The 21,118-nt window shown below is 45.7% G+C and overlaps 1 pseudogene; it reads left to right on the top strand.

Annotated features, from left to right (window-relative positions):
- Positions 1–469: 469 nt before the first annotated feature.
- Positions 470–20,597, top strand: LOC147983936 (uncharacterized; annotated as a pseudogene).
- The last annotated feature ends 521 nt before the right edge of the window (positions 20,598–21,118 follow it).

Below are 21,118 nucleotides of genomic sequence, written 5' to 3'. Positions count from 1 at the left end.
TCCCAAGCCGCCGGCTGTCGCCTGCCGCCAATCCGGCCGGCCCCCCGCCTCCCCTCGACGCACGCCGGCCGTCCCGCCCCTGCGCCACACCCCCCGCCGCCGGATCCGCCGTTGCCCGCCGCCTCCCGCCCCGCGCCCCGGCCCCTGGCCTCCCGCCCCGCCTCCTCTCTTCCACCTCCCCTAGCCGCCGCGCCCCGCCCCCCGGCCGCCCGCCTTAGCCGTCGTTCCCCGCCCCCGCCCCCCAGCCGCCTCCCGCCCCCAGCGGCCTCCCGCCCCCCCAGCGGCCAGAGGCAGGCCGGCCTCAGGCCTCCTCGAGCCGCCGCGCCAGAGGCCAGGCGGGCCAGAGGCAGCCGCCGCCGCCTCGAGCTCCCCGCAGGTATGCCTCCTTTTTTCTTTCTTTTTGTTTTATTTTTTTTCCTTTCTGATTCATTGTTGGCACTCACAATTTATTGTTTGTTGTATTGTGTAGATGGAGGTGAACAATAACGACATGGACTCGTTGTCCGATTCGTCGGGTTGGTCGTCATCCGACGATTCGGACATCGACGAGTTGTTGCAAGACGACGACGTCGAGATGATGAGCCTCCTCATTGACGTGCAATCGTTTGAAAACCGCGTGAAGCTGATGGATCAGAGGAGAGGGTCGAAGATGGGGCGAGTCACCATCTACCGGAACCGCGCTCTCGGACACGAGCATTTGATGGAAGACTACTTCGCGGAGGTACCTACATACCCTCCTCGTCTCTTCCGCAGAAGGTACCAAATGCGGCGTAGTTTGTTTGTGAAGATTGTCACCGATTGTGAGGCCGCCTCCTATTACTTTAAACGTCGTAGATCTGCCGCCGGTATCATGGGGTTTAGTGCATATCAAAAGATATCGACGGCAATGCGGGTACTCGCTTATGGCATACCCGCGGATTATACCGACGAGTATCTTCACATTGGGCAAGATACAACCACGGAGTCAATTCGTAGGTTTTCCAAGTTGGTCATCCGGTTGTATGGTGAGTAGTATCTTCGGGCACCAAACGAGGAAGATACAAAGAGATTAATGGAAATGAATGAAAAAAGGGGATGGCCGGGGATGCTAGTGTTGGGAAACGTAGTAATTTCAAAAAATTTCCTACGCACACGCAAGATCATGGTGATGCATAGCAACGAGAGGGGAGAGTGTTGTCTACGTACCAACGCAGACCGACTGCGGAAGCGATCACACAACGTAGAGGAAGTAGTCGTACGTTTTCCCGATCCGACCGATCCAAGCACCGTTACTCCGGTACCTCCGAGTTCTTAGCACACGTACAGCTCGATGACGATCCCCGGGCTCCGATCCAGCAAAGCGTCGGGGAAGAGTTCCGTCAGCACGACGGCGTGGTGACGATCTTGATGTTCTACCGTCGCAGGGCTTCGCCTAAGCACCGCTACAATATGATCGAGGTGGAATATGGTGGCAGGGGGCACCGCACACGGCTATGGAACGATCACGGGGATCAATTGTGTGTCTAGAGGTGCCCCCTGCCCCTGTATATAAAGGAGCAAGGGGGGAGAGGTGCGGCCAGCCTTGGGGCGCGCCAGGAGGAGTCCTACTCCTACCGGGAGTAGGACTCCCCCCCCCAATCCTAGTTGGAATAGGAATCCTCAAGTGGGGAGAGAGAGAAGGGGGGGCGGCCACCTCTCCTAGTCCTAATAGGACTAGGGGAGGGGGGGAGGCGCGCAGCCACCTTGGGCTGCCCCTTTCACCTTTCCACTAAAGCCCACTAAGGCCCATATGGTTCCCGGGGGGTTCCGGTAACCTCCCGGTACTCCGGTAAAATCCCGATTTCACCCGGAACACTTCCGATATCCAAACATAGGCTTCCAATATATCAATCTTTATGTCTCGACCATTTCGAGACTCCTCGTCATGTCCGTGATCACATCCGGGACTCCGAACAACCTTCGGTACATCAAAATGCATAAACTCATAATAACTGTCATCGTAACGTTAAGCGTGTGGACCCTACGGTTCGAGAACAATGTAGACATGACTGAGACACATCTCCGGTCAATAACCAATAGCGGGACCTGGATGCCCATATTGACTCCTACATATTCTACGAAGATCTTTATCGGTCAGACCGCATAACAACATACGTTGTTCCCTTTGTCATCGGTATGTTACTTGCCCGAGATTCGATCGTCGGTATCCAATACCTAGTTCAATCTCGTTACTGGCAAGTCTCTTTACTCGTTCCATAATACATCATCCCGCAACTAACTCATTAGTTGCAATGCTTGCAAGGCTTATGTGATGTGCATTATCGAGAGGGCCCAGAGATACCTCTCCGAGAATCTGAGTGACAAATCCTAATCTCGAAATACGCCAACCCAACATCTACCATTGGAGACACCTATAGAGCTCCTTTATAATCACCCAGTTACGTTATGACGTTTGGTAGCACACAAAGTGTTCCTCCGGCAAACGGGAGTTGCATAATCTCATAGTCATAGGAACATGTATAAGTCATGAAGAAAGCAATAGCAACATACTAAACGATCGGGTGCTAAGCTAATGGAACGGGTCATGTCAATCAGATCATTCAACTAACGACGTGACCTCGTTAATCAAATAACAACTCTTTGTTCATGGTTAGGAAACATAACCATCTTTGATTAACGAGCTAGTCAAGTAGAGGCATACTAGTGACACTCTGTTTGTCTATGTATTCACACATGTATTATGTTTCCGGTTAATACAATTCTAGCATGAATAATAAACATTTATCATGATATAAGGAAATAAATAATAACTTTATTATTGCCTCTAGGGCATATTTCCTTCAGTCTCCCACTTGCACTATAGTCAATAATCTAGATTACACAGTAATGATTCTAACACCCATGGAGCCTTGGTGCTGATCATGTTTTGCTCGTGGAAGAGGCTTAGTCAACGGGTCTGCAACATTCAGATCCATATGTATCTTGCAAATCTCTATGTCTCCCACCTGGACTAGATCCCGGATGGAATTAAAGCGTCTCTTGATGTGTTTGGTCCTCTTGTGAAATCTGGATTCCTTTGCCAAGGCAATTGCACCAGTATTGTCACAAAAGATTTTCATTAGACCCGATGCACTATGTATGACACCTAGATCGGATATGAACTCCTTCATCCAGACTCCTTCGTTCGCTGCTTCCGAAGCAGCTATGTACTCCGCTTCACATGTAGATCCCGCTACGACGCTTTGTTTAGAACTGCACCAACTGACAGCTCCACCGTTTAAAGTAAACACGTATCCGGTTTGCGATTTAGAATCGTCCGGATCAGTGTCAAAGCTTGCATCAACGTAACCTCTTACGGTGAGCTCTTTGTCACCTCCATATACGAGAAACATATCCTTAGTCCTTTTCAGGTATTTCAGGATGTTCTTGACCGCTGTCCAGTGATCCACTCCTGGATTACTTTGGTACCTCCCTGCTAAACTTATAGCAAGGCACACATCAGGTCTGGTATACAGCATTGCATACATGATAGAGCCTATGGCTGAAGCATAGGGAACATCTTTCATTTTCTCTCTATCTTCTGCAGTGGTCGGGCATTGAGTCTGACTCAACTTCACACCTTGTAACACAGGCAAGAACCCTTTCTTTGCTTGATCCATTTTGAACTTCTTCAAAATCTTGTCAAGGTATGTGCTTTGTGAAAGTCCAATTAAGCGTCTTGATCTATCTCTATAGATCTTTATGCCTAATATGTAAGCACCTTCACCAAGGTCTTTCATTGAAAAACTCTTATTCAAGTATCCCTTTATGCTATCCAGAAATTCTATATCATTTCCAATCAGTAATATGTCATCCACATATAATATCAGAAATGCTACAGAGCTCCCACTCATTTTCTTGTAAATACAGGCTTCTCGGAAAGTCTGTATAAAACCAAATGCTTTGATCACACTATCAAAGCGTTTATTCCAACTCCGAGAGGCTTGCACCAGTCCATAAATGGATCGCTGGAGCTTGCACACTTTGTTAGCTCCCTTTGGATCAACAAAACCTTCCGGTTGCATCATATACAACTCTTCTTCCAGAAATCCATTCAGGAATGCAGTTTTGACATCCATCTGCCAAATTTCATAATCATAAAATGCGGCAATTGCTAACATGATTCGGACAGACTTAAGCATCGCTACGGGTGAGAAGGTCTCATCGTAGTCAACCCCTTGAACTTGTCGAAAACCTTTTGCGACAAGTCGAGCTTTGTAGACAATAACATTACCATCAGCGTCAGTCTTCTTTTTGAAGATCCATTTATTCTCAATTGCTTGCCGATCATCAGGCAAGTCAACCAAAGTCCATACTTTGTTCTCATACATGGATCCCATCTCAGATTTCATGGCTTCAAGCCACTTTGCGGAATCTGGGCTCACCATCGCTTCTTCATAGTTCGTAGGTTCATCATGATCTAGTAGCATGATTTCCAGAACTGGATTACCGTACCACTCTGGCGCGGATTTCACTCTGGTTGATCTACGAGGTTCAGTAGTTTCTTGTTCTGAAGTTTCATGATCATTATCATTAACTTCCTCACTTATTGGTGTAGGTGTCGCAGAAACAGTTTTCTGTGATGTACTACTTTCCAACAAGGGAGTAGGTACAGTTACCTCGTCAAGTTCTACTTTCCTCCCACTCATTTCTTTCGAGAGAAACTCCTTCTCTAGAAAGGATCCATTCTTAGCAACGAATGTCTTGCCTTCGGATCTATGATAGAAGGTGTACCCAACAGTCTCCTTTGGGTATCCGATGAAGACACATTTATCTGATTTGGGTTCGAGCTTATCAGGTTGAAGCTTTTTCACATAAGCATCGCAGCCCCAAACTTTAAGAAACGACAACTTTGGTTTCTTGCCAAACCATATTTCATAAGGCGTCGTCTCAACGGATTTTGATGGTGCCCTATTTAACGTGAATGCGGCCGTCTCTAGAGCATAACGCCAAAACGATAGCGGTAAATCGGTAAGAGACATCATAGATCGCACCATATCTAGTAAAGTACGATTACGACGTTCGGACACACCATTACGCTGTGGTGTTTCGGGTGGCGTGAGTTGCGAAACTATTCCACATTTTTTCAAATGTACACCAAACTCGTAACTCAAATATTCTCCTCCACGATCAGATCGTAGAAACTTTATTTTCTTGTTACGATGATTTTCCACTTCACTCTGAAATTCTTTGAACTTTCCAAATGTTTCAGACTTATGTTTCATTAAGTAGATATACCCATACCTGCTTAAATCATCTGTGAAAGTGAGAAAATAACGATATCCGCCACGAGCCTCAATATTCATCGGACCACATACATCGGTATGTATGATTTCCAACAAATCTGTTGCTCTCTCCATAGTACCGGAGAACGACGTTTTAGTCATCTTGCCCATGAGGCACGGTTCGAAAGTACCAAGTGATTCATAATCAAGTGGTTCCAAAAGTCCATCAGTATGGAGTTTCTTCATGCGCTTTATACCGATATGACCTAAACGGCTGTGCCATAAATAAGTTGCACTATCATTATCAACTCTGCATCTTTTGGCTTCAACATTATGAATATGTGTGTTACTACTATCGAGATTCATTAAAAATAGACCACTCTTCAAAGGTGCATGACCATAAAAGATATTACTCATATAAATAGAACAACCATTATTCTCTGATTTAAATGAATAACCGTCTCACATCAAACAAGATCCAGATATAATGTTCATGCTTAACGCTAGCACCGAATAACAATTATTTAGGTCTAATATTAATCCCGAAGGTAGATGTAGAGGTAGCGTGCCGACCGCGATCACATCGACTTTGGAACCGTTTCCCACGCGCATCGTCACCTCGTCCTTTGCCAGTGTTCGCTTAATCCGTAGTCCCTGTTTCGAGTTGCAAATATTAGCAACAGAACCAGTATCAATTACCCAGGTGCTACTGCGAGCTCTAGTAAAGTACACATCAATAACATGTATATCAGATATACCTTTGTTCACCTTGCCATCCTTCTTATCCGCCAAATACTTGGGGCAGTTCCGCTTCCAATGACCAGTCTGCTTGTAGTAGAAGCACTCAGTTTCAGGCTTAGGTCCAGACTTGGGTTTCTTCTCCTGAGCAGCAACTTGCTTGCCGTTCTTCTTGAAGTTCCCCTTCTTCTTCCCTTTGCCCTTTTTCTTGAAACTAGTGGTCTTGTTGACCATCAACACTTGATGCTCCTTCTTGATTTCCACCTCCGCAGCTTTCAGCATTGCTAAGAGCTCGGGAATAGTCTTGTTCATCCCTTGCATATTATAGTTCATCACGAAGCTCTTGTAGCTTGGTGGTAGTGATTGGAGAATTCTGTCAATGACACAATCATCTGGAAGATTAACTCCCATCTGAATCAAGTGATTATTATACCCAGACATTTTGAGTATATGCTCACCGACATAACTGTTCTCCTCCATCTTGCAGCTATAGAACTTATTGGAGACTTCATATCTCTCAATCCGGGCATTTGCTTGAAATATTAACTTCAACTCCTGGAACATCTCATATGCTCCATGACGTTCAAAACGTCGTTGAAGTCCCGATTCTAAGCCGTAAAGCATGGCACACTGAACTATCGAGTAGTCATCAGCTTTGCTCTGCCAGACGTTCATAACATCTGGTGTTGCTCCAGCAGCAGGCCTGGCACCCAGTGGTGCTTCCAGGACGTAATTCTACTGAGCAGCAATGAGGATAATCCTCAAGTTACGGACCCAGTCCGTGTAATTGCTACCATCATCTTTAAACTTTGCTTTCTCAAGGAACGCATTAAAATTCAACGAAACAACAGCACGAGCCATCTATCTACAATCAACATAAACAAGCAAGATACTATCAGGTACTAAGTTCATGATAAGTTTACGTTCAGTTAATCAAATTACTTAAGAACTCCCACTTAGATATGTTGGGGAACGTAGTAATTTCAAAAAATTTCCTACGCACACGCAAGATCATGGTGATGCATAGCAACGAGGGGGAGAGTATGATCTACGTACCCTTGTAGATCGCAACGGAAGCGTTGACACAACGTAGAGGAAGTAGTCGTATGTCTTCTTCCCGATCCGACCGATCCAAGCACCGTTACTCCGGCACCTCCGAGTTCTTAGCACACGTACAGCTCGATGACGATCCCCGGGCTCCGATCCAGCAAAGCTTCGGGGAGGAGTTCCGTCAGCACGACGGCATGGTGATGATCTTGATGTTCTACCGACGCAGGGCTTCGCCTAAGCACTACAACGATATGATTGAGGTGGAATATGGTGGCAGGGGGCACCGCACCCGGCTAAGGAACGATCTCAATGATCAACTTTTGTGTCTAGAGGTGCCCCCTGCCTCCGTATATAAAGGAGCCAAGGGGGAGGGGTGCGGCCAGCCCTATGGAGGCGCAGGAGGAGTCCTACTCCTACCGGGAGTAGGACTCCCCCCCCAATCCTATTCCAAATAGGATTCCCAAGAGGGAAAGAGAGAGAGAGAGGTGGCCGGCCACCTCTCCTAGTCCTAGTAGGACTAGGGGAGGGGGGGAGGCGCGCAGCCCACCATGGGCAGCCCCTTTCACCTTTCCACTAAAGCCCAATAAGGCCCATATGGCTCCCGGGGGGTTCCGGTAACCTCCCGGTAATCCGGTAAAATCCCGATTTCACCCGGAACACTTCCGATATCCAAACATAGGCTTCCAATATATCAATCTTTATGTCTCGACCATTTCGAGACTCCTCGTCATGTCCGTGATCACATCCGGGACTCCGAACAACCTTCAGTACATCAAAATGCATAAACTCATAATAACTGTCATCGTAACGTTAAGCGTGCGGACCCTACGGTTCGAGAACAATGTAGACATGACCGAGACACCTCTCCGGTCAATAACCAATAGAAGGACCTGGATGCCCATATTGGCTCCTACATATTCTATGAAGATCTTTATCGGTCAGACCGCATAACAACATACGTTGTTCCCTTTGTCATCGGTATGTTACTTGCCCGAGATTCGATCGTGGGTATCCAATACCTAGTTCAATCTCGTTACTGGCAAGTCTCTTTACTCGTTCCGTAATACATCATCCCGCAACTAGCTCATTAGCTGCTATGCTTGCAAGGCTTATGTGATGTGCATTACCGAGAGGGCCCAGAGATACCTCTCCGACAATCGGAGTGACAAATCCTATTCTCGAAATATGCCAACCCAACATCTACCATTGGAGACACCTGTAGAGCTCCTTTATAATCACCCAGTTACGTTGTGACGTTTGGTAGCACACAAAGTGTTCCTCCGGAAACGGGAGTTGCATAATCTCATAGTCATAGGAACATGTATAAGTCATGAAGAAAGCAATAGCAACATACTAAACGATCGGGTGCTAAGCTAATGGAATGGGTCATGTCAATCAGATCATTCAACTAATGATGTGACCTCATTAATCAATAACAACTCTTTGTTTCATGGTTTAGGAAACATAACCATCTTTGATTAACGAGCTAGTCTAGTAGAGGCATACTAGTGACACTCTGTTTGTCTATGTATTCACACATGTATTATGTTTCCGGTTAATACAATTCTAGCATGAATAATAAACATTTATCATGATATAAGGAAATAAATAATAACTTTATTATTGCCTCTAGGGCATATTTCCTTCAGTCTCCCACTTGCACTAGAGTCAATAATCTAGATTACACAGTAATGATTCTAACACCCATGGAGCCTTGGTGCTGATCATGTTTTGCTCGTGGAAGAGGCTTAGTCAACGGGTCTGCAACATTCAGATCCGTATGTATCTTGCAAATCTCTATGTCTCCCACCTGGACTAGATCCCGGATGGAATTGAAGCGTCTCTTGATGTGTTTGGTCCTCTTGTGAAATCTGGATTCCTTTGCCAAGGCAATTGCACCAGTATTGTCACAAAAGATTTTCATTGGACCCGATGCACTAGGTATGACACCTAGATCGGACATGAACCCCTTCATCCAGACTCCTTCGTTCGCTACTTCCGAAGCAGCTATGTACTCCGCTTCACATGTAGATCCCGCTACGACGCTTTGTTTAGAACTGCACCAACTGACAGCTCCACCGTTTAAAGTAAATACGTATCCAGTTTGCGATTTAGAATCGTCCGGATCAGTGTCAAAGCTTGCATCAACGTAACCTCTTACGGTGAGCTCTTTGTCACCTCCATATACAAGAAACATATCCTTAGTCCTTTTCAGGTATTTCAGGATGTTCTTGACCGCTGTCCAGTGATCCACTCCTGGATTACTTTGGTACCTCCCTGCTAAACTTATAGCAAGGCACACATCGGGTCTGGTACACAGCATTGCATACATGATAGAGCCTATGGCTGAAGCATAGGGAACATCTTTCATTTTCTCTCTATCTTCTGCAGTGGTCGGGCATTGAGTCTGACTCAACTTCACACCTTGTAACACAGGCAAGAACCCTTTCTTTGCTTGATCCATTTTGAACTTCTTCAAAATCTTGTCAAGGTATGTGCTTTGTGAAAGTCCAATTAAGCGTCTTGATCTATCTCTATAGATCTTTATGCCTAATATGTAAGCAACTTCACCAAGGTCTTTCATTGAAAAACTCTTATTCAAGTATCCCTTTATGCTATCCAGAAATTCTATATCATTTCCAATCAGTAATATGTCATCCACATATAATATCAGAAATGCTACAGAGCTCCCACTCACTTTCTTGTAAATACAGGCTTCTCCGAAAGTCTGTATAAAACCAAATGCTTTGATCACACTATCAAAGCGTTTATTCCAACTCCGAGAGGCTTGCACCAGTCCATAAATGGATCGCTGGAGCTTGCACACTTTGTTAGCTCCCTTTGGATCAACAAAACCTTCCGGTTGCATCATATACAACTCTTCTTCCAGAAATCCATTCAGGAATGCAGTTTTGACATCCATCTGCCAAATTTCATAATCATAAAATGCGGCAATTGCTAACATGATTCGGACAGACTTAAGCATCGCTACGGGTGAGAAGGTCTCATCGTAGTCAACCCCTTGAACTTGTCGAAAACCTTTTGCGACAAGTCGAGCTTTGTAGACAATAACATTACCATCAGCGTCAGTCTTCTTTTTGAAGATCCATTTATTCTCAATTGCTTGCCGATCATCAGGCAAGTCAACCAAAGTCCATACTTTGTTCTCATACATGGATCCCATCTCAGATTTCATGGCTTCAAGCCACTTTGCGGAATCTGGGCTCACCATCGCTTCTTCATAGTTCGTAGGTTCATCATGATCTAGTAGCATGATTTCCAGAACTGGATTACCGTACCACTCTGGCGCGGATTTCACTCTGGTTGATCTACGAGGTTCAGTAGTTTCTTGTTCTGAAGTTTCATGATCATTATCATTAACTTCCTCACTTATTGGTGTAGGTGTCGCAGAAACAGTTTTCTGTGATGTACTACTTTCCAACAAGGGAGTAGGTACAGTTACCTCGTCAAGTTCTACTTTCCTCCCACTCATTTCTTTCGAGAGAAACTCCTTCTCTAGAAAGGATCCATTCTTAGCAACGAATGTCTTGCCTTCGGATCTATGATAGAAGGTGTACCCAACAGTCTCCTTTGGGTATCCGATGAAGACACATTTATCTGATTTGGGTTCGAGCTTATCAGGTTGAAGCTTTTTCACATAAGCATCGCAGCCCCAAACTTTAAGAAACGACAACTTTGGTTTCTTGCCAAACCATATTTCATAAGGCGTCGTCTCAACGGATTTTGATGGTGCCCTATTTAACGTGAATGCGGCCGTCTCTAGAGCATAACGCCAAAACGATAGCGGTAAATCGGTAAGAGACATCATAGATCGCACCATATCTAGTAAAGTACGATTACGACGTTCGGACACACCATTACGCTGTGGTGTTTCGGGTGGCGTGAGTTGCGAAACTATTCCACATTTTTTCAAATGTACACCAAACTCGTAACTCAAATATTCTCCTCCACAATCAGATCGTAGAAATTTTATTTTCTTGTTACGATGATTTTCCACTTCACTCTGAAATTCTTTGAACTTTTCAAATGTTTCAGACTTATGTTTCATTAAGTAGATATACCCATACCTGCTTAAATCATCTGTGAAGGTGAGAAAATAACGATATCCGCCACGAGCCTCAATATTCATCGGACCACATACATCGGTATTTATGATTTCCAACAAATCTATTGCTCTCTCCATAGTACCGGAGAACGACGTTTTAGTCATCTAGCCCATGAGGCACAGTTCGCAAGTACCAAGTGATTCATAATCAAGTGGTTCCAAAAGTCCATCAGTATGGAGTTTCTTCATGCGCTTTATACCGATATGACCTAAACGGCAGTGCCACAAATAAGTTGCACTATCATTATCAACTCTGCATCTTTTGGCTTCAACATTATGAATATGTGTGTTACTACTATCGAGATTCATTAAAAATAGACCACTCTTCAAAGGTGCATGACCATAAAAGATATTACTCATATAAAAAGAACAACCATTATTCTCTGATTTAAATGAATAACCGTCTCGCATCAAACAAGATCCAGATATAATGTTCATGCTTAACGCTGGCACCAAATAACAATTATTTAAGTCTAATATTAATCCCGAAGGTAGATGTAGAGGTAGCGTGCCGACCGCGATCACATCGACTTTGGAACCGTTTCCCACGCGCATCGTTACCTCGTCCTTTGCCAGTGTTCGCTTAATCCGTAGTCCCTGTTTCGAGTTGCAAATATTAGCAACAGAACCAGTATCAAATACCCAGGTGCTACTGCGAGCTCTAGTAAGGTACACATCAATAACATGTATATCACATATACCTTTGTTCACCTTGCCATCCTTCTTATCCGCCAAATACTTGGGGCAGTTCCGCTTCCAGTGACCAGTCTGCTTGCAGTAGAAGCACTCAGTTTCAGGCTTAGGTCCAGACTTGGGTTTCTTCTCCTGAGCAGCGACTTGCTTGCCGTTCTTCTTGAAGTTCCCCTTCTTCTTCCCTTTGCCCTTTTTCTTGAAACTAGTGGTCTTGTTAACCATCAACACTTGATGCTCCTTTTTGATTTCTACCTCCGCAGCTTTCAGCATTGCGAAGAGCTCGGGAATAGTCTTGTTCATACCTTGCATATTATAGTTCATCACGAAGCTCTTGTAGCTTGGTGGCAGTGATTGGAGAATTCTGTCAATGACGCAATCATCTGGAAGATTAACTCCCATATGAATCAAGTGATTGTTATACCCAGACATTTTGAGTATATGCTCACTGACAGAACTGTTCTCCTCCATCTTGCAGCTACAGAACTTATTGGAGACTTCATATCTCTCAATCCGGGCATTTGCTTGAAATATTAACTTCAACTCCTGGAACATCTCATATGCTCCATGACGTTCAAAACGTCGTTGAAGTCCCGGTTCTAAGCCGTAAAGCATGGCACACTGAACTATCGAGTAGTCATCAGCTTTGCTCTGCCAGACGTTCATAACATCTGGTGTTGCTCCAGCAGCAGGCCTGGCACCCAGCGGTGCTTCCAGGACGTAATTCTTCTGTGCAGCAATGAGGATAATCCTCAAGTTACGGACCCAGTCCGTGTAATTGCTACCATCATCTTTCAACTTTGCTTTCTCAAGGAACGCATTAAAATTCAACGGAACAACAGCATGAGCCATCTATCTACAATCAACATAAACAAGCAAGATACTATCAGGTACTAAGTTCATGATAAGTTTAAGTTCAATTAATCAAATTACTTAAGAACTCCCACTTAGATAGACATCCCTCTAATCCTCTAAGTGATTACGTGATCCAAATCAACTAAACCATAACCGATCATCACGTGAGATGGAGTAGTTTTCAATGGTGAACATCGTTATGTTGATCATATCTACTATATGATTCACGCTCGACCTTTCGGTCTCCATGTTCCGAGGCCATATCTGCATATGCTAGGCTCGTCAAGTTTAACCTGAGTATTCTGCGTGTGCAAAACTGGCTTGCACCCGTTGTAGATGGACGTAGAGCTTATCACACCCGATCATCACGTGGTGTCTGGGCACGACGAACTTTGGCAACGGTGCATACTCAGGGAGAACACTTCTTGATAATTTTAGTGAGAGATCATCTTATAATGCTACCGTCAATCAAAGCAAGATAAGATGTATGAAAAGATAAACATCACATGCAATCAATATAAGTGATATGATATGGCCATCATCATCTTGTGCTTGTGATCTCCATCTCTGAAGCACCGTCATGATCACCATCGTCACCGGCGCGACACCTTGATCTCCATCGTAGCATCGTTGTCGTCTCGCCAATCTTATGCTTCCACGACTATCACTACCGCTTAGTAATAAAGTAAAGCATTACATCGCGATTGCATTGCATACAATAAAGCGACAACCATATGGCTCCTGCCAGTTGCCGATAACTCGGTTACAAAACATGATCATCTCATACAATAAAATTTAGCATCATGCCTTGACCATATCACATCACAACATGCCCTGCAAAAACAAGTTAGACGCCCTCTACTTTGTTGTTGCAAGTTTTACGTGGCTACTACGGGCTTTAAGCAAGAACCAATCTCACCTACGCATCAAAACCACAAAGATAGTTTGTCAAATAGACTCCGTTTTAACCTTCTCAAGGACCGGGCGTAGCCACACTCGGTTCAACTAAAGTTGGAGAGACAGTCGCCCGCAAGCCATCTATGTGCAAAGCACGTCGAGGGAACCGGTCTCGCGTAAGCGTACGTGTAATGTTGGTCCGGGTCGTCTCGTCCAACAATACCGCTGAACCAAAGTATGACATGCTGGTAGGCAGTATGACTTATATCGCCCACAACTCACTTGTGTTCTACTCGTGCAAATAACATCAAACCATAAAACCTAGGCTCTGATACCACTGTTGGGGAATGTAGTAATTTCAAAAATTTTCCTACGCACACGCAAGATCATGGTGATGCATAGCAACGAGGGGGAGAGTATGATCTACGTACCCTTGTAGATCGCAACGGAAGCGTTGACACAACGTAGAGGAAGTAGTCGTACGTCTTCTTCCCGATCCGACCGATCCAAGCACCGTTACTCCGGCACCTCCGAGTTCTTAGCACACGTACAGCTCGATGACGATCCCCGGGCTCCGATCCAACAAAGCTTCGGGGAGGAGTTCCGTCAGCACGACAGCGTGGTGACGATCTTGATGTTCTACCGACGCAGGGCTTCGCCTAAGCACTACAACGATATCATCGAGGTGGAATATGGTGGCAGGGGGCACCGCACACGGCTAAGGAATGATCTCAATGATCAACTTGTGTGTCTAGAGGTGCCCCCTGCCTCCGTATATAAAGGAGCCAAGGGGGAGGGGTGCGGCTAGCCCTATGGAGGCGCAGGAGGAGTCCTACTCCTACCGGGAGTAGGACTCCCCCCCCAATCCTATTCCAAATAGGATTCCCAAGAGGGAAAGAGAGAGAGAGGTGGCCGGCCACCTCTCCTAGTCCTAATAGGACTAGGGGAGGGGGGGGGCGTAGCCCACCATGGGCAGCCCCTTTCACCTTTCCACTAAAGCCCAATAAGGCCCATATGGCTCCCGGGGGGTTCCGGTAACCTCCCGGTAATCCGGTAAAATCCCGATTTCACCCGGAACACTTCCGATATCCAAACATAGGCTTCCAATATATCAATCTTTATGTCTCGACCATTTCGAGACTCCTCGTCATGTCTGTGATCACATCCGGGACTCCGAACAACCTTCGGTACATCAAAATGCATAAACTCATAATAACTGTCATCGTAACGTTAAGCGTGCGGACCCTACGGTTCGAGAACAATGTAGACATGACCGAGACACCTCTCCGGTCAATAACCAATAGCGGGACCTGGATGCCCATATTGGCTCCTACATATTCTACGAAGATCTTTATCGGTCAGACCGCATAACAACATACGTTGTTCCCTTTGTCATCGGTATGTTACTTGCCCGAGATTCGATCGTCGGTATCCAATACCTAGTTCAATCTCGTTACTGGCAAGTCTCTTTACTCGTTCCGTAATACATCATCCCGCAACTAGCTCATTAGCTGCTATGCTTGCAAGGCTTATGTGATGTGCATTACCGAGAGGGCCCAGAGATACCTCTCCGACAATCGGAGTGACAAATCCTATTCTCGAAATACGCCAACCCAACATCTACCATTGGAGACACCTGTAGAGCTCCTTTATAATCACCCAGTTACGTTGTGACGTTTGATAGCACACAAAGTGTTCCTCCGGCAAACGGGAGTTGCATAATCTCATAGTCATAGGAACATGTATAAGTCATGAAGAAAGCAATAGCAACATACTAAACGATCGGGTGCTAAGCTAATGGAATGGGTCATGTCAATCAGATCATTCAACTAATGATGTGACCTCGTTAATCAAATAAAAACTCTTTGTTTCATGGTTTAGGAAACATAACCATCTTTGATTAACGAGCTAGTCAAGTAGAGGCATACTAGTGACACTCTGTTTGTCTATGTATTCACACATGTATTATGTTTCCGGTTAATACAATTCTAGCATGAATAATAAACATTTATCATGATATAAGGAAATAAATAATAACTTTATTATTGCCTCTAGGGCATATTTCCTTCAAGATAGACATCCCTCTAATCCTCTAAGTGATCACGTGATCCAAATCAACTAAACCATAACCGATCATCACGTGAGATGGAGTAGTTTTCAATGGTGAACATCGTTATGTTGATCATATCTACTATATGATTCACGCTCGACCTTTCGGTCTCCGTGTTCCTAGGCCATATCTGCATATGCTAGGCTCGTCAAGTTTAACCTGAGTATTCTGCGTGTGCAAAACTGGCTTGCACCCGTTGTAGATGGACGTAGAGCTTATCACACCCGATCATCACGTGGTGTCTGGGCACGACGAACTTTGGCAACGGTGCATACTCAGGGAGAACACTTCTTGATAATTTAGTGAGAGATCATCTTATAATGCTACCGTCAATCAAAGCAAGATAAGATGCATAAAAAGATAAACATCACATGCAATCAATATAAGTGATATGATATGGCCATCATCATCTTGTGCTTGTGATCTCCATCTCCGAAGCACCGTCATGATCACCATCGTCACCGGCGTGACACCTTGATCTCCATCGTAGCATCGTTGTCGTCTCGCCAATCTTATGCTTCCACGACTATCGCTACCGCTTAGTGATAAAGTAAAGCATTACATCGCGATTGCATTGCATACAATAAAGCGACAACCATATGGCTCCTGCCAGTTGCCGATAACTCGGTTACAAAACATGATCATCTCATACAATAAAATTTAGCATCATGCCTTGACCATATCACATCACAACATGCCCTGCAAAAACAAGTTAGACGTCCTCTACTTTGTTGTTGCAAGTTTTACGTGGCTGCTACGGGCTTAAGCAAGAACCATTCTCACCTACGCATCAAAACCACAATGATAGTTTGTCAAATAGACTCCGTTTTAACCTTCGCAAGGACCGGGAGTAGCCACACTCGGTTCAACTAAAGTTGGAGAGACAGTCGCCCGCAAGCCACCTGTGTGCAAAGCACGTCGGGGGAACCGGTCTCGCGTAAGCGTACGCGTAATGTTGGTCCGGGTCGTCTCGTCCAACAATACCGCTGAACCAAAGTATGACATGCTGGTAGGCAGTATGACTTATATCGCCCACAACTCACTTGTGTTCTACTCGTGCAAATAACATCAAACCATAAAACCTAGGCTCGGATGTCACTGTTGGGAAACGTAGTAATTTCAAAAAATTTCCTACGCACACGCAAGATCATGGTGATGCATAGCAACGAGAGGGGAGAGTGTTGTCTACGTACCAATGCAGACCGACTGCGGAAGCGATCACACAACGTAGAGGAAGTAGTCGTATCCAAGCACCGTTACTCCGGTACCTCCGAGTTCTTAGCACATGTACAGCTCGATGACGATCCCCGGGCTCCGATCCAGCAAAGCGTCGGGGAAGAGTTCCGTCAGCACGACGGCATGGTGACGATCTTGATGTTCTACCGTCGCAGGGCTTCGCCTAAGCACCGCTACAATATGATCGAGGTGGAATATGGTGGCAGGGGGCACCGCACACGGCTATGGAACGATCACGGGGATCAATTGTGTGTCTAGAGGTGCCCCCTGCCCCTGTATATAAAGGAGCAAGGGGGGAGAGGTGCGGCCAGCCTTGGGGTGCGCCAGGAGGAGTCCTACTCCTACCGGGAGTAGGACTCCCCCCCAATCCTAGTTGGAATAGGAATCCTCAAGTGGGGAGAGAGGGAAGGGGGGCCGGCCACCTCTCCTAGTCCTAATAGGACTAGGGGAGGGGGGGGGGAGGCGCGCAGCCACCTTGGGCTGCCCCTTTCACCTTTCCACTAAAGCCCACTAAGGCCCATATGGTTCCCGGGGGGTTCCGGTAACCTCCCGGTACTCCGGTAAAATCCTGATTTCACCCGGAACACTTCCGATATCCAAACATAGGCTTCCAATATATCAATCTTTATGTCTCGACCATTTCGAGACTCCTCGTCATGTCCGTGATCACATCCGGGACTCCGAACAACCTTCGGTACATCAAAATGCATAAACTCATAATAACTGTCATCGTAACGTTAAGCGTGTGGACCCTACGGTTCGAGAACAATGTAGACATGACCGAGACACATCTCCGGTCAATAACTAATAGCGGGACCTGGATGCCCATATTGTCTCCTACATATTCTACGAAGATCTTTATCGGTCAGACCGCATAACAACATATGTTGTTCCCTTTGTCATCGGTATGTTACTTGCCCGAGATTCGATCGTCGGTATCCAATACCTAGTTCAATCTCGTTACAGGCAAGTCTCTTTACTCGTTCCGTAATACATCATCCCGCAACTAACTCATTAGTTGCAATGCTTGCAAGGCTTATGTGACGTGCATTACCGAGAGGGCCCAGAGATACCTCTCCGAGAATCGGAGTGACAAATCCTAATCTCGAAATACGCCAACCCAACATCTACCATTGGAGACACCTGTAGAGCTCCTTTATAATCACCCAGTTACGTTGTGACGTTTGGTAGCACACAAAGTGTTCCTCCGGCAAACGGGAGTTGCATAATCTCATAGTCATAGGAACATGTATAAGTCATGAAGAAAGCAATAGCAACATACTAAACGATCGGGTGCTAAGCTAATGGAATGGGTCATGTCAATTAGATCATTCAACTAATGATGTGACCTCGTTAATCAAATAACAAATCTTTGTTCATGGTTAGGAAACATAACCATCTTTGATTAACGAGCTAGTCAAGTAGAGGCATACTAGTGACACTCTGTTTGTCTATGTATTCACACATGTATTATGTTTCCGGTTAATACAATTCTAGCATGAATAATAAACATTTATCATGATATAAGGAAATAAATAATAACTTTATTATTGCCTCTAGGGCATATTTCCTTCAGCTAGGTAGTCTTGATTGCATGCATTGGAGGTGGAAAAATTGCCCAAAGGCATGGCACGGAATGTATTGCGGTAAAAGCCGTGATGCTACCATTGTGCTTGAGGCCGTAGCATCTCAGGACACATGGATTTGGCATGCATTCTTTGGGTTCCCGGGAACACTCAATGATATCAATATCCTCAATAGATCTCCTTTGTTCAAAAGATTAATTTCTGGGGATGCTCCAGCTTGCAACTATAAAATCATGGACAATGAGTACTCAATGGGATACTATCTCACCGATGGCATCTATCCCGAATGGGCAACTCTTGTGAAGTCTATCAAGGAGAAAAATGGGGTGCCCTTAACAAGAAAAGAGGCTCATTTCACCAAGGCACAAGAGGCAGCCCGCAAGAATATTGAGAGAGCTTTCGGTGTTTTGCAAGCAAGGTTTGCCATAGTTCGTGGTCCAGCTCGGTTTTGGGACAAAAAAAACCTTGATGAACATCATGAAATGTTGTGTGATTCTACACAACATGATCCTAGAGGATGAGAGAGGGTTAAACCTCCCTTGTTTCTATGACAATGTTGGTACCCGTGTGCAACCGGAAAGAAACCCTTCTCGCATACACGCTTTTCTTCAAGCACATCATGAGATTGAGGATGCAACCACTCATGGTCGGCTTCGGGATGATCTAGTAGAGCACCACTAGCAGTTGGATGGGCAGCGCATTGGCCCATGATGTATCTTTGTTTTACTTTTCTATGTCCTATTTGATTCGAACAATTAGTGTAATTTTCTCAAACATTGTTGTAATAATTTGAGTGATTATTGTTTTATTCGGTGTTGTAATAATAACTAGAATGATTATTGTTTTATGTCAAATGTGATGGAATTTGTGATATGTCATATGATGAAATGTGTGATATATGAAATGACAATTTTAAAGGTTGGGGTTGAGGCAAAGACTAGAACCCTCAAATCCAACTCTTAAAGCAGTTTAAGGGTTGGGTTTGAGGGTTCTAGTCTTTAAGGGTTGGGTTTGAGGGTTCTAGTCTTTGCCCCTGTTTTTCAACCCTTAAAAATGTCAAAAACTGGCACTTCTCAATCCTTAAAACTGCTATAAGGGTTTGAGGGTTCTACTAGTAATGCTCTAAGTACGCACGTCCCGCTCGCAGCTCTCTCTGGATCATTGACATGACATGATAGCATTAGCAGCCGTGCTCCCAAACTACCCAACCGTATGGCCTGGTCAGAAAACGTGACTAAGCTAGTCTTTCCTTAAACCGGCCTTATACTAACCGGCACCCCTCAAATCTAGTCTAAATTTAGGACGGATTTGAGAATTGGGGAGGCTCACACATGCCCTGAGCCCTTGACGCATCCGCCAAGTCAGACCGGCCCACCCGAACCCCACAAATATCCCCACCCAGTTGAACCCTACACCTGTGTCAACCCACACTCTTCGTCTCTATTGCACTCTCCATTTCCTCTCCCCTTTTGATTCAATGTCGAGTTCCGGCAGCACAGTGTCCAGTAGCAATGACCCGTCAACTGGGAGTCGCTGCTGCGCAAGGTGGAGGCAGACGACAATGAGGAGCTCACCGTCTGCATCCGCATTGCTGGTCGCAGCTGGAAAAGGGCGACAACGGAAGCTCTAGCTCCATGCCGCCCCCCATCACTCGGTGGCACAATGCAGACAACGACGCCGGCTCCTCACAGCTCCCGGTACGCCGCCCCTGCCCCTTTCTCCGCACATGCTCTTGCTGGCGTCCCTGGCACCGCTGGGTCCTTGTGCCCACGTTGACGCCGCTGCGAACACAGAGGCAACGATGGAATCTGAGGCTCGCGCCACATGCTACGAGGGGCAGCGGGGAGAGGGCGGCGGTGGCTGAAGTGATGTCCTCTCTCCGATCCCGTGTGCGCGCGTAGACAGATCCGGACAAGCAGTTCCTCGCGGCGGTCATCTACCAGTCGCTCGCCAAGGCACTCTGGCTCGCCATCGAGCAGTCAGAGCGCGAGGAGGTGGAGGATGTGGCAGCCAAAGCCAGGCCGCCCGACTATCGAAGGAGCAGGCACGTGAGGTCCGTCAGATGACCGGCATCACCTCCTCCTACGACGGCTCCAACTTCGATGAATACACCCCTCCCGCCACCGACGCCTACTCGGAGGTGTACTGCCGCACCGGCGATCTCAAGGGGAAGGGGCCAACGAATAAATGGTGATTTCCTTGGCCCTTCTCCATCTCCGTTTATCATTTTTTTAGTATGAGTTTGCTCATGTCCGACGATAAGCTAAGATATCATTTGGTTGTATGAAGTATGAACTATGTCCGTTTGCTGGTATGCTCTATGTTTGTTTGTTGTGTGTTTTGATCTACGTAGTTGCTAGTACATTGTATATGTTGTATGGTTTTAGAGGCCGGATATGAAGGGACGACTGTGGAGAAAACATGAGGTGGCTAGGCTTCATATGCTTTTGAATAAGGAAGTTGGGGATAATGAAGAAATGGGTTGCAGCTCATCTGGTCGTACTGACACTAGTGATACTGATATTAACACTAATATTAATGACTTATGCTCTGATGGAGATAAGTTTGAAATTGAGGAAGAGAATAT

The sequence above is a fragment of the Triticum urartu genome, chromosome 2A (assembly GCF_056163025.1).
Source record: "Triticum urartu cultivar PI428250 chromosome 2A, HENAU_Tu73, whole genome shotgun sequence".
In the NCBI taxonomy this organism is placed as follows: Eukaryota; Viridiplantae; Streptophyta; class Magnoliopsida; order Poales; family Poaceae; genus Triticum; species Triticum urartu.
Note: the sequence above shows the minus strand (reverse complement) of the source record. Positions and strands in the feature narration are given on the sequence as shown.